Source organism: Hypanus sabinus, chromosome 8 (genome assembly GCF_030144855.1).
Source record: "Hypanus sabinus isolate sHypSab1 chromosome 8, sHypSab1.hap1, whole genome shotgun sequence".
NCBI lineage: Eukaryota > Metazoa > Chordata > Chondrichthyes > Myliobatiformes > Dasyatidae > Hypanus > Hypanus sabinus.
The window spans coordinates 136757981-136768475 of record NC_082713.1 but is presented as its reverse complement, the minus strand read 5'-3'; the positions used below and the strand labels follow the sequence as shown (position 1 = coordinate 136768475).

The 10495-nt window shown below is 38.7% G+C and overlaps 1 long non-coding RNA gene across 2 annotated transcripts; it reads right to left on the bottom strand.

The window, feature by feature from the left end:
* Positions 1-483: 483 nt before the first annotated feature.
* On the bottom strand, positions 484-8289 carry LOC132398461 (uncharacterized). Of its 2 annotated transcripts, none has more exons than XR_009513663.1 (3): positions 6003-8289; positions 3777-4800; positions 484-3494 (listed from the first exon to the last, which is right to left on the bottom strand). It is a non-coding gene; the product is annotated as an uncharacterized LOC132398461 (long non-coding RNA). The 2 variants fall into 2 exon arrangements; XR_009513662.1 differs by lacking the exon at positions 6003-8289 and having other exon boundaries at positions 3777-4081; positions 4730-5589.
* Positions 8290-10495: the final 2206 nt, after the last annotated feature.

The window sequence follows — 10495 nt, the reverse complement described above, 5'->3', positions numbered from 1 at the left end:
CACTGTCTTCATATTTTCAATGGTTTCAGCTTGAAGTTCTGATTGCCTTTTAACATCTCTATTGAGAATGACAATTGATCTTGCAAGTAGGGAATTCAAGCACATGCAATTTACCAAAACAGTCAATATCTGTAACTAATAAGCCAATTTTGTATAAAAAGAGCAGCTTTCTGTCTTGACTTCAGAGTGACAGACCCTGTTGTCCTTGTGCACAAGTAAAATGAAAATATGTTTGAGTCATAAGAATCTGTGTGTTTTGGGCCTGTTATTTTATTATCGGCAACAACAGCACCTTAAAGAAAACTGATTTTATTCTTTCTAACTAGATAATCAAATTGCCATTTTATATTGTTTCATTTGTAAATGTAATTAAAACTATTTTTATACAAAATACCCATAGTTATATTTAATGTTATTGTGATCCTTAGAAAATAAACAACCAGTTGTGTGTTTACAGTTAGTTTGCTCTTTAATCAAGGGCTAAATGCAATGTTGGTTTCCTTTCTCAGGACTGGTGATCATTAGTTACAAACCATGCACAGTGCAGCTAGTGTACAGTCTCTCATTTTAATAAGGTACACATCTCCTGCCTTTCAGGGCTTATTGTTGAAAAAAGATCAAATAAAAGAAACGCAGTGGCCTTTTTTTAATCAGTCCAGCTAAACCAAATGTTCATACTTTTGACGTTAATAGGATTAAGTAATCAAAATGGTTTCAGAAGGAACAGAGAAAGCCATTTGCAAGTTCTTACACAAAATATTGCATTCCCAATATCTTTCATTTTCAAAGGTCAACCTGCCATCACTGGTGATGCAGGCAGCTGGTGTAACCTGTTGATTAGCCTGGTGGAAGGATTAAATGCTTCCCACTGTTGACATTTTTGGTTTGATGACGAATTGTGGATTTTTGCCAGTAGAGTATTTTGGGTTACATCTAAAATTTTAAAAACAGTCATAACAATAATGATATGAGCACCTAACTGCGACCATAGTAGGACCAACATCAGTAAAATTGTTGAGCCAATTAAGACAACTGACAAAAGGTCTTAATCCAAACAGCCAAAACCCATAATTAGTACGAGTTCCATTCTTGGTCTATGCAACATTAACACATCCAGCTCTGCCACTGCAATTCCTTCGAAAAACTGGTTGGATAGGAAATTGATTAATTCCTTGGCTCTCATTTGAAATGCATTGGTGCCGATTTGGTATTAAAATAAGAATGATTTGTTATTTACATAATGTAGCCAATAAATGCTTGCCGTCGTTGCAAATTGAATCATGGAGCAGTACAACACAGGAGGAGTTCATTCCGCCTTTTTTTTTAAAGCCAATCCATTAGTTCCACTTCCTCATTCTTATCCTACACAACTACATTTTTCCTCCAAGTAGCCATTTCCCATCTAAGACAACTGATGAATATATGTTTTTCCCTTATTATCAGCTTGTGGTGAACTACATATACCTGTCTGGACACGCCCCCTGCTGACTGCTCCTGTGGCCCCTCCCACAGACCCCGGTATAAAGGCGATTGAGGCCTGAGCCCTGCCCTCAGTCTCCAGGATGTAGTATGGTGGTCAACTACTGCTTGTTCTTTCTTCCAATCAATAAAAGCCGATATCTTGCCTTTACGTCTCAGAGTGAGTTATTGATGGTGCATCATAGCTGCAACAGTTTTTTCGTGTATACCACACCTGGTTCTTTGACTAATCACCTTAATATTTTGCTCTGCATTTGCTTTCTCACTTTTCCTGTTTTGATGGAGGGCCGTTGACCTAAAATAGCGACTTTGTTTTTCTGTGCTGCCTAATGTGCCGAATACATGCAGCATTTTCTGTTTTTATTTATTTGTTTATTTTCTTTATTGAACTTTTGAAGAATAGAAATTAATTCTTGAAATTATTACTTTATCTAAATCTTTCATGATATTAGATGTGTCTTTACGGTATTCATTTAGCCTCTCTGCTTTGAGGAGAGAAATATTAAATGGGAAAAAATGTGTGGTACCAAAGGCCAACAGTAACAGCATGTTAATGATTTGAGAAGGTAACACAATGGTTGCCTAAACTTAACCCTTTAATCTCAGTGTAAGGTTTCTGAGTCAGAGACTGTTGCTTCAGTTAGACATTGAAGCCGTAGTCTTAAAACACTAATGTGCAATATAAGCCAGTTATAAAACCGTCTTCTTTCTGAATGGGGAATAAAGGCAGACACTGCTTGTTGCCAGTGATTGAAATGTAATTCCCAACATGCCCAGCATATTTCATTTGAGCATAAGGAGCATGCTGAGGTATGTTTAATTCAACCTTTTAGCATTTTAATTGTATTACTTTGACCTTAAATAAATTCAATGAATTGAGAGGATTTTTACTGAGTAAATGACAAAAGATGAATTTTGTCATTTGTATGTAATTTTTGAAAAGTCAATAGCTGAACATTTGTCCTGCGCCTACCAAAACCTTGTCTAATCATTTATGTACTTTGAAAAGTAGTAAGGTTTTATAGGGAAAAAAAGTCTTTTCTTCAAGGAAGAGACTCCTCAAAGATTTTTCTCTTTTATTCTGTGATATCAGTTATTGACCCTGCTCACACCATTCAACTCCATTGACTCCATCACTGATGTTTCCACACTGCACCGAGTGACTTGATTCTCATTATACCATCATAACCACCACCACCCCACTTCCTTGTGTAGCTTGGTTGAACTACCACTTCAAAAGATTACTAGAACTTAAGAAATGGAAATAGGAGCAACCCAGTCAGCCTCTCATGCCTTCTGTGCCATTCTGTACAAGCATGGCTGACCAGTTATTTAAGTATCCTTAATCAGTACAAAACTTGTATCTTTTGATTCCTTTAGTATTCAAACATTAACCTCTGCCTTGAAGATAATCAGTATCTGAGACTCCACTGCCCTCTTTCATAAAGAATTCCAAAGATTCAAAGTCTTTGTGGTGAAGGAATTTCTATTCTCAGTCAGGAAGTGGCCCCTCCTTCCATCGTTCTTGTGTAATCTTCAGTCTACCCTATCTAGCGAGATAGAATTTTAGACTTTTCAACTAGATCATCTTCTGGTCTTCTAAACTTCAGAGAACATGAGGCCAGTCTATTTCATCTCATCTCATGGGACATTTCCCACCACACTCCCCTCATTCCATTCATTGCCACAATGCTCCAGGAATAGTCACCAAAACCCTATATTCTTGTGGCAATTTTGATTCTTACACCCATATTCTCTTGTAACAAAGAGAGCTTGCAGTTGCTGTATGTTAACTTTAAGCTGCAAGTCTCCGAGGACATCTGGGTCTCTTCGAACATCAAAGCTTCTCAATGTTCATTTTTTTTCTGTATGGGGAAAATTTCACAGTTTTTTCATCCCACATTGCATTCTGTCTTCCACGGCCAAATCCATTCACTTAGCCTCCCCATATCTTCCTGAAGCCAGTCATGCTGCCTTCTCATCAGAACTTGCATTGCCATCCAGTTTTGTTTCATCTGCAAACATGGATAGTACACTTGGTCCTCTCATTAACATCATTCACGTATATTGTAACTAACAGAAACCCCAGCACTGCTGTTTGTTTATTTTGTTAACCATTGTGTAGTCCATATGAGTATATTATTTGCAGTCCTTTGTGCTCTAATTTGGTTTAAAAACCTCCTGTGTGGTACCTTAATGAAACCCATCTGGAAAATGAAATTGCCACATCCACCAACTTCACCTATTGTGCTAGTTACAATCTCATAAAGCTAATAGATTTGTCAAATATTATTTACCTTGCATGAATCCATGTGTACTCTGCCCTCTTTCCACTGATTGTTTTCTAAATGGTTTGTTGTCAAATCCCAAGTAGTAGACAATTTTCCCTGCTGCTGATGTCAGACTAGCTTGCCTCTAATTCCCTGCTTGTTCTCTCCTTCAAAGCCTTGGGATGCAAGTCATCGGGTCTTGGGAATTCATTGGCTTTTAGTTTCACAAATTCCTCCAATACATTTCTTTAAACTGTTACTAATTTCTTTCAGGTCCTCATTCAGTTTTGACTTATAGTCTCCCACCATCTCCGGTTGTTTGTTGCCTTTTCCTTGAATACAAACAAAATATTTGCTTAATTTTTTGGTCTTTTCATAACTTTCCAAATCAATTTCTTGCTCATTCTGTGAAGGACCCACATTATCTTTGCTGATCTTTTCTCATATTCCAATATCTGTCGAACATTTAGTTTGTGAGTCTGTTTCTTGCCAAATTATTCATATGTTCTACTTACTCCTTCCTTATAAATATCTTGGTCCTCTACTAAAGTCTAAAATTTTCCCTATCCTCAGATTTACTGCTGATTTTGGTAATGTATTGATCTTTTGCCACATTTTATCTTCTCTTGTTAGCCCCTGTTGGACAGTAGGGTAATGTAATTGGTGGAAACATATATAATTCACAACCACCAGCATTGAGTTGGAGTTTCAATTTAAGAGGTTACATTCTGCCTCATTTGTTTTCACTGCCATGATGCACACCAGCATGCCCTTAGGCCCCCTTATGACAGCCCGTTCTGCAGTTTGAAATGGGGAGAAAACATTTTTATCATAGTTAAGAAGGGTAAATCTGAACGTATTTCAGTAGATCACCTTAAATTGGCCCACCAAGATTTGGAGGATTCCGCTACCATATACTTGCCATCACAACATGACCATGAGCGTGTCGACACACCTCTGAACAAGCCAGAGGCACTTACCATTCCTCCGCCCATGGAACGTAGCACTTGACCCGGGTGGTTCGTCCGAGCTCCAGACAAGCTCACGGTGCCTGTGTAGGGTAACATAACTGGTGGAAATGTGCATAATTCACAACCACCGACATTGAGTTCGGGCTTTACTTTGAGGCTGGTCTGATCTGTTACATAATTACCTAAAGGCTTTTTGCTGCACTTAGTGTTCAGTGTTTGGATTGTAGTAAATGAGTTGCTACGATTTTAAGTAAACAATAAAATGCCTCATGCCGTTTTATTTGAGAAAACCTATAGGATCACTTTTCCTGCTGTGTTTTTGTCACTTAAATAAATCAATATTTTTCTGAACTCTGCAATTGTCATATTAATGCTACCATTGCTTGTCTACTTTCATACATTTAAAATAATTCCCCACACTACCATAGCAAAATTGTGTTTCCAACTTTTGTGGTTTAATTTGTTTAGAATTAACATGTTAACTTTAGATTGAATTAGTCATAGAATCATTCAGTTAGGAAATGAGCCTTTCAGCCCAACTGGTCCAAGCCAATGAAGATTCCCATCTATGCTAGTACCATTTGTCCACATTTAGCCCATGTTCTTCTAAATCTTGCCTATTCATATTCCTATCAAAGTACCTTTTAAATGTTGTTAATATTGCTCTCATATTTTTAAATATTTAAAGTAATTTTAATTTGAAGTCCTCCTCATGGAAGGCCACTTGCCTCAAGTATTTTTTAAAGACCCTCTTCTGACAATGTAGAACATATTTTACATCCAATTCCCTCTGGTGCTCCCCTACCCCTTTCTTTCTACCTAGGCCTCCAGTCCAATGATCCTTTCCCTTGTCCAGCTGTGTATCCCTTTTGCCAATGAACTTTCCAGCTCTTAGCTTCATCCCCCTCCCCCTCCTGTCTTCTCCTATCATTCTGGATTTCCCCTCCCCCTCCCACTTTCAAATCTCTTACTATCTCTTCTTTCAGTTAGTCCTGACGAAGGGTCTTGGCCCGAAACGTCGACTGTACTTCTTCCAATAGATGCTGCCTGGCCTGCTGCATTCCACCAGCATTTTGTGTGTGTTGCATATTTTACTTGATACTCTTAGATTTCCTAATCCCTGTGATCCTTTGCTGTGACTCGTTCACATTGTAACACTGTTGACATAGGGTTTCTTATAGTGTCAATTGCAAACGGAAGCTTATCAAAAACTCTAATAAGTGAGCCTGTCAAAAACAATGGGTTTTACAAGACCTTCCAGAAAACATTGGGCTTAACTCACCTTTCTACTTCTAGCCTCTGTTTTTAATTCACCTCTTCCATTTGCGATGCTTCTCATTCAAGAATATTGTTTACTTGTACACAAGATTAAAGAACAAAATAATTATTACTCCAGATGCAGTACAGCGTATAAATAACACAGTTATAAAAGAAACATACTCTAATGTTGCTCTAATGGTAAAAAGTTTTAGATGTGTACCATTTCCTTTCTCGTTTCCTTTAATATTCTAGCAGCACAGGTTTTTATTTTAATTACATTCTTTACTCGCCAAAATTTTGTCTGTCATTTGAATGTGCTACAAGAAACTCTTAGCCATTCATATACCCTGAAGAAATAGCATTTTATATCTGAACTTATTGAAATAACATCTTCTATACTGAATCTGAATTACCAAAACATAAAATGTTAAATCTTACTTAAAGTAGAAATACAAAAATATTTGAATAGATATTTGAAATATTATTCACAATCCTGGGGTCCTGCAGTGTGTTGAAAAACAAAGTGGCTACAGTGCATCACCAAAAGTGGTTTCACATATGAGCCCTTTTATACAACTGACTGAATCAAAGAATGGGTAAAAGATCAGGTAGATTGACATCCTCCTGTAATAGCAGTCCCTTGGAACTGAGGATGACTTACTTCCTTTCTGGTTTTGAGCTGACTGTTGAGGCCATGGGAACTGCAGACTTCCTTTTGAAAGGGCAAGAGGAGCCTGATAAGCAGAAGGGAAGGCAACTTGGGAAACGGCGACTCCATCTGCCATTCACACTGAGACACTGTGCTTCTGGTGTATTCTAGATTTTCTCAATACCATTCCAAGTACCCTCCTCCTCCACATATGAACAGTTATTGGCTAGAGGTGCTCAAGAATCGATAGGGATGTTGCATTTTATTTTCAAGGAAGCTTTGAGCACAGTCTTGGATATCATCTGTCTTCCTGGTCACCTGTTCCTGAGACAGAGTTTGGAACACAGCGCCAGTTTCAGCACTTGGGCGTTGAGCATGTGGATGATCTTGTTTAATGGAGCCAGTACGGGTAAATGTGGACGTTAGTGCTGGGCATGTTAGCCTGGGAGAAGCCATGGATATTTGTTTGTTTATACTTTGAGTGAACTTGGGAGAATTTTGCATTCTGCTGCAGTATTAGTGATAACTTTTCAAGTTCCTGTTGTAGATTATCCATTTCCAAAGCACATGGGAGGGCAACGATGAGTGCTGCCTAATAGCCCAAGAGTTTTGTGCTGACTGTGAGGTCATGATCTGCAGGCCCTTTTCCTCAGTTGATCTAATGCTCTTAGTGCATTGAAGGCAATGATGAATTTCATCATTAATGTTTCCCTTCATTGGGATAGGGAAGTGGTCCACATTTTCCATGGTCACATTGTCATGGGGTGGACTTCTGCAATGGATGCAGATTGGTAGAGGGTATTGGTCTTGTAGATGCTGCATGCAATCCCCATCCTTTTGAATGCCCCAGTATGCAGGCTCACAATAATTGGAACATAGCCTCTGGGTGTGTGCAAGCACAAGTCTATTCTTCATATTGTATCATCACCAACTGAAATCTTAGTTCTGGTGTGCAGTCACTGTAGGCTGAACTATTCCCTATTAAGGTTAGAGAATAGCTCCACTGCTGCAAGAATGTTTCTTGGAAGTGAGGTGTAGCATTGAGGTGATGACTGAATTTTAATTCAGCAAAGGCCAAGGATTTTTCTAAGCAAAAAACTATGTTCAACTAATATTTGTGCAGCAACTCACATAATATTTGTACATGGGTTCTTGCACCCCTAAATTCCTAAAGCATGCTGCTGAATAGTCAGGCCTTGCACACAAAAGTGTAGAGCTAGCAAATGCAGCCTGGTGTGTTTTGATTGGAAGTGGGGACTTTTAGTGGGTGGGGCTGGGGAAAATTGAGATGTGTGTTTAGAAGAGGACAGAGTGGCAAAGCTTGAGGCAAAATGTTCTTTTGATATGTAGGGGGGTAAGTGCAGAGGCAGTGCCAAAAATATTCAAGGATCAGAAGGGGCATTAATTGAGATTGGGTCGGAGGAGTATCAGGATTTCAAAAGATCATCATTGTAAGGGAATAGTCTGGAGTTATGTAAGTATGGCAAATATTAATTCAACAAAAACCAGTCTTCAGTTTTAATTGTAAATTTCAAGCAGTAAACTGTGTGGCCAAGTGGTTAAGGCATTGGACTAGCGATCTGAAGGTCATGAGTTTGAACCCCAGCCAAGGCAATGCGTTATGTCCCTGAGCAAGGTACTTAACCACACACTGCTCCAGTCCACCCAGCTGAAAATGGATACCAGCAAAATGCTGGGCTAACCTCGCAATGGACTGGTGTCCTATCTGGGGGCGGCGGGGGGGGGGGGGGGAAGAGTCTCATACTCTCAGTCACTTCATGCCATGGAAACTGGCATAAGCTATAAGGCTCAGGACAGACTTTAACTTTAAGCAGTAAATTGGTTAAAGAGACTAAGAGATACAAAACGGTGGCCATGAGACATTTGCATGGGCCAAATTTTAAGACAATTGGGTTGTGTTAATTAGCTTGCATCACACCAGGTAACATTTGCTAAGTTATTTTCTCCCTTGTGACTTGAGTTCAAACTGGCGGACCAGACTCTTAGCATATTGAACATAGTCACAGGCACAGGCAATTTTTGTATACTCAGGATATTTGTGTACTCTTAATGACAACATTAATTTTGTGTGTTTGGCTCTCTGTTTTAATAAGCATTTAGACTATTTGTGTGAATTACTTTGTGACAAAGGTTTTCATCATTCAGAGGTGTCTCCCACCGTAGATATTTAATTCAGAGAAAGTATTGTCAACCCAAAATACAAAGTATTAAAGTGAACAATGTCATTGTAACATTGAAATTGCATTGAATCACTTACTGTTCTCTTTGATTGTAAGGGTATAAAATGTGATGTACCTTTGAGTTTGTGAGCCTTACCAAGAGTGTCTTCATGAAAGTGCCTGCTTGTTGTGACAAATAAGGGCTTCTACATCACCAGCTTCAGCGTCTCTCCGATGACTTTGATCACAGTCACAACAATCATTGGGACATCAGGAGAAAGTGCACCAGGCTTGAGTTCATTCTGGTGGTGGGAAGAGAACCCTGAGGGCTGTTCATGGACCTGAACAATGTTGGTAGCCAGGAAATGGTGGTCAAGAGAAAACACTAAGGTGTAATTGGAAGACAAATCTATCCTGATGACAACTAGGTAGCCATTGGCTGAGTAATGCCTTAAATAATAGAAAGGCAGCATTTGACTCTCCAATAAAGCCTCTTTTGTTGCACAAGGCTCACACTCTCCCTTGGCCACATTTATGCTAATTAAGTTGTGCAAGATATTAGAACAGGCTCATTAGACACATACAACAGCCCTCTATCCTTTTGTATGCCAAGTGCCAGAGGGCTTCAAAGAAGCTCAAAGTGTGTGGTCTAGGCACAAAGGACTTGCTCATATGGAGCTTAAGATTAACTTCCTGTGAGTGCATGTGGATACTTTCATTTAATAAGGCTTCATAAAGACATCATCCTCTTCCAATTCCTTGGCTGCCTCCATTCTTTTATGCGTAGTTTTCAATAACTCCTATATCAGTATCTTGAAAGTTTCTAATTTCATGTAGAGCAAAATAATAGCAGTTCTACACTACAGCAGCACAAGTGTAATGTAAAATATCATTATCTCATCCCTTGCTTCACATGGTCATTGGACCATTTCCCCTGCACCTTCACTATTGACCCTACATCTTCATAACACAGTGTATTCCGATTAGTTGGGACATTTAACACATCCTGTGTTCTTTTAGTTGAGAGCAAAGTGCGACTCTATCTGTTCTTGTGGATGCAAACAAGATGTATTTGTGCATGGTCTCCTTTCCCCATATTCACAGGAGTATAACAAGAGAGTGCAGCTTCCTATACACATTTATAGACCCATCAAAAAGTTACTAAAATGGGAGTGCCTATTCTCAAACTCCTAAAGCCTATAACATTTCAAAGTGGTTTAGTTTGACAGACTAGAAAAATACTTGGTATAAATTCAGCTTAAGTAACAATAGTTCACATTACAGGTTTAGAAAAGAACCTACCTCAGCAAAATCTTACTTTTGCTTTACTCTCCCGCTGTGAATATATTGAAGCTTGAATAAGGCAAATATCTTAAATTTTAAAATAAAGAGTCTGCAGGCAGTATGCTTAGCTTTCTTAGATCTTGCTTATATTATAAAAGACTTAACAAGACAGTTAATCCTTATCAGAGCATCCTTAGCATGGCGATATTTCCAAAACTGCTTCACTAAACAGGTTCTACCAAAGTAATTATAGGAAGTAATTAAATTGAGCTTGAGAGATAAATGTAGACATGAATAAAGGAAGAAGCATTAACAATAGTTTTGGAGGTGGAGATTGCAGGGAAGGGAATTAGAGATGTTGGATCACTATAGCTGATGGATTTTCTGTCGGTTATGCAGTTG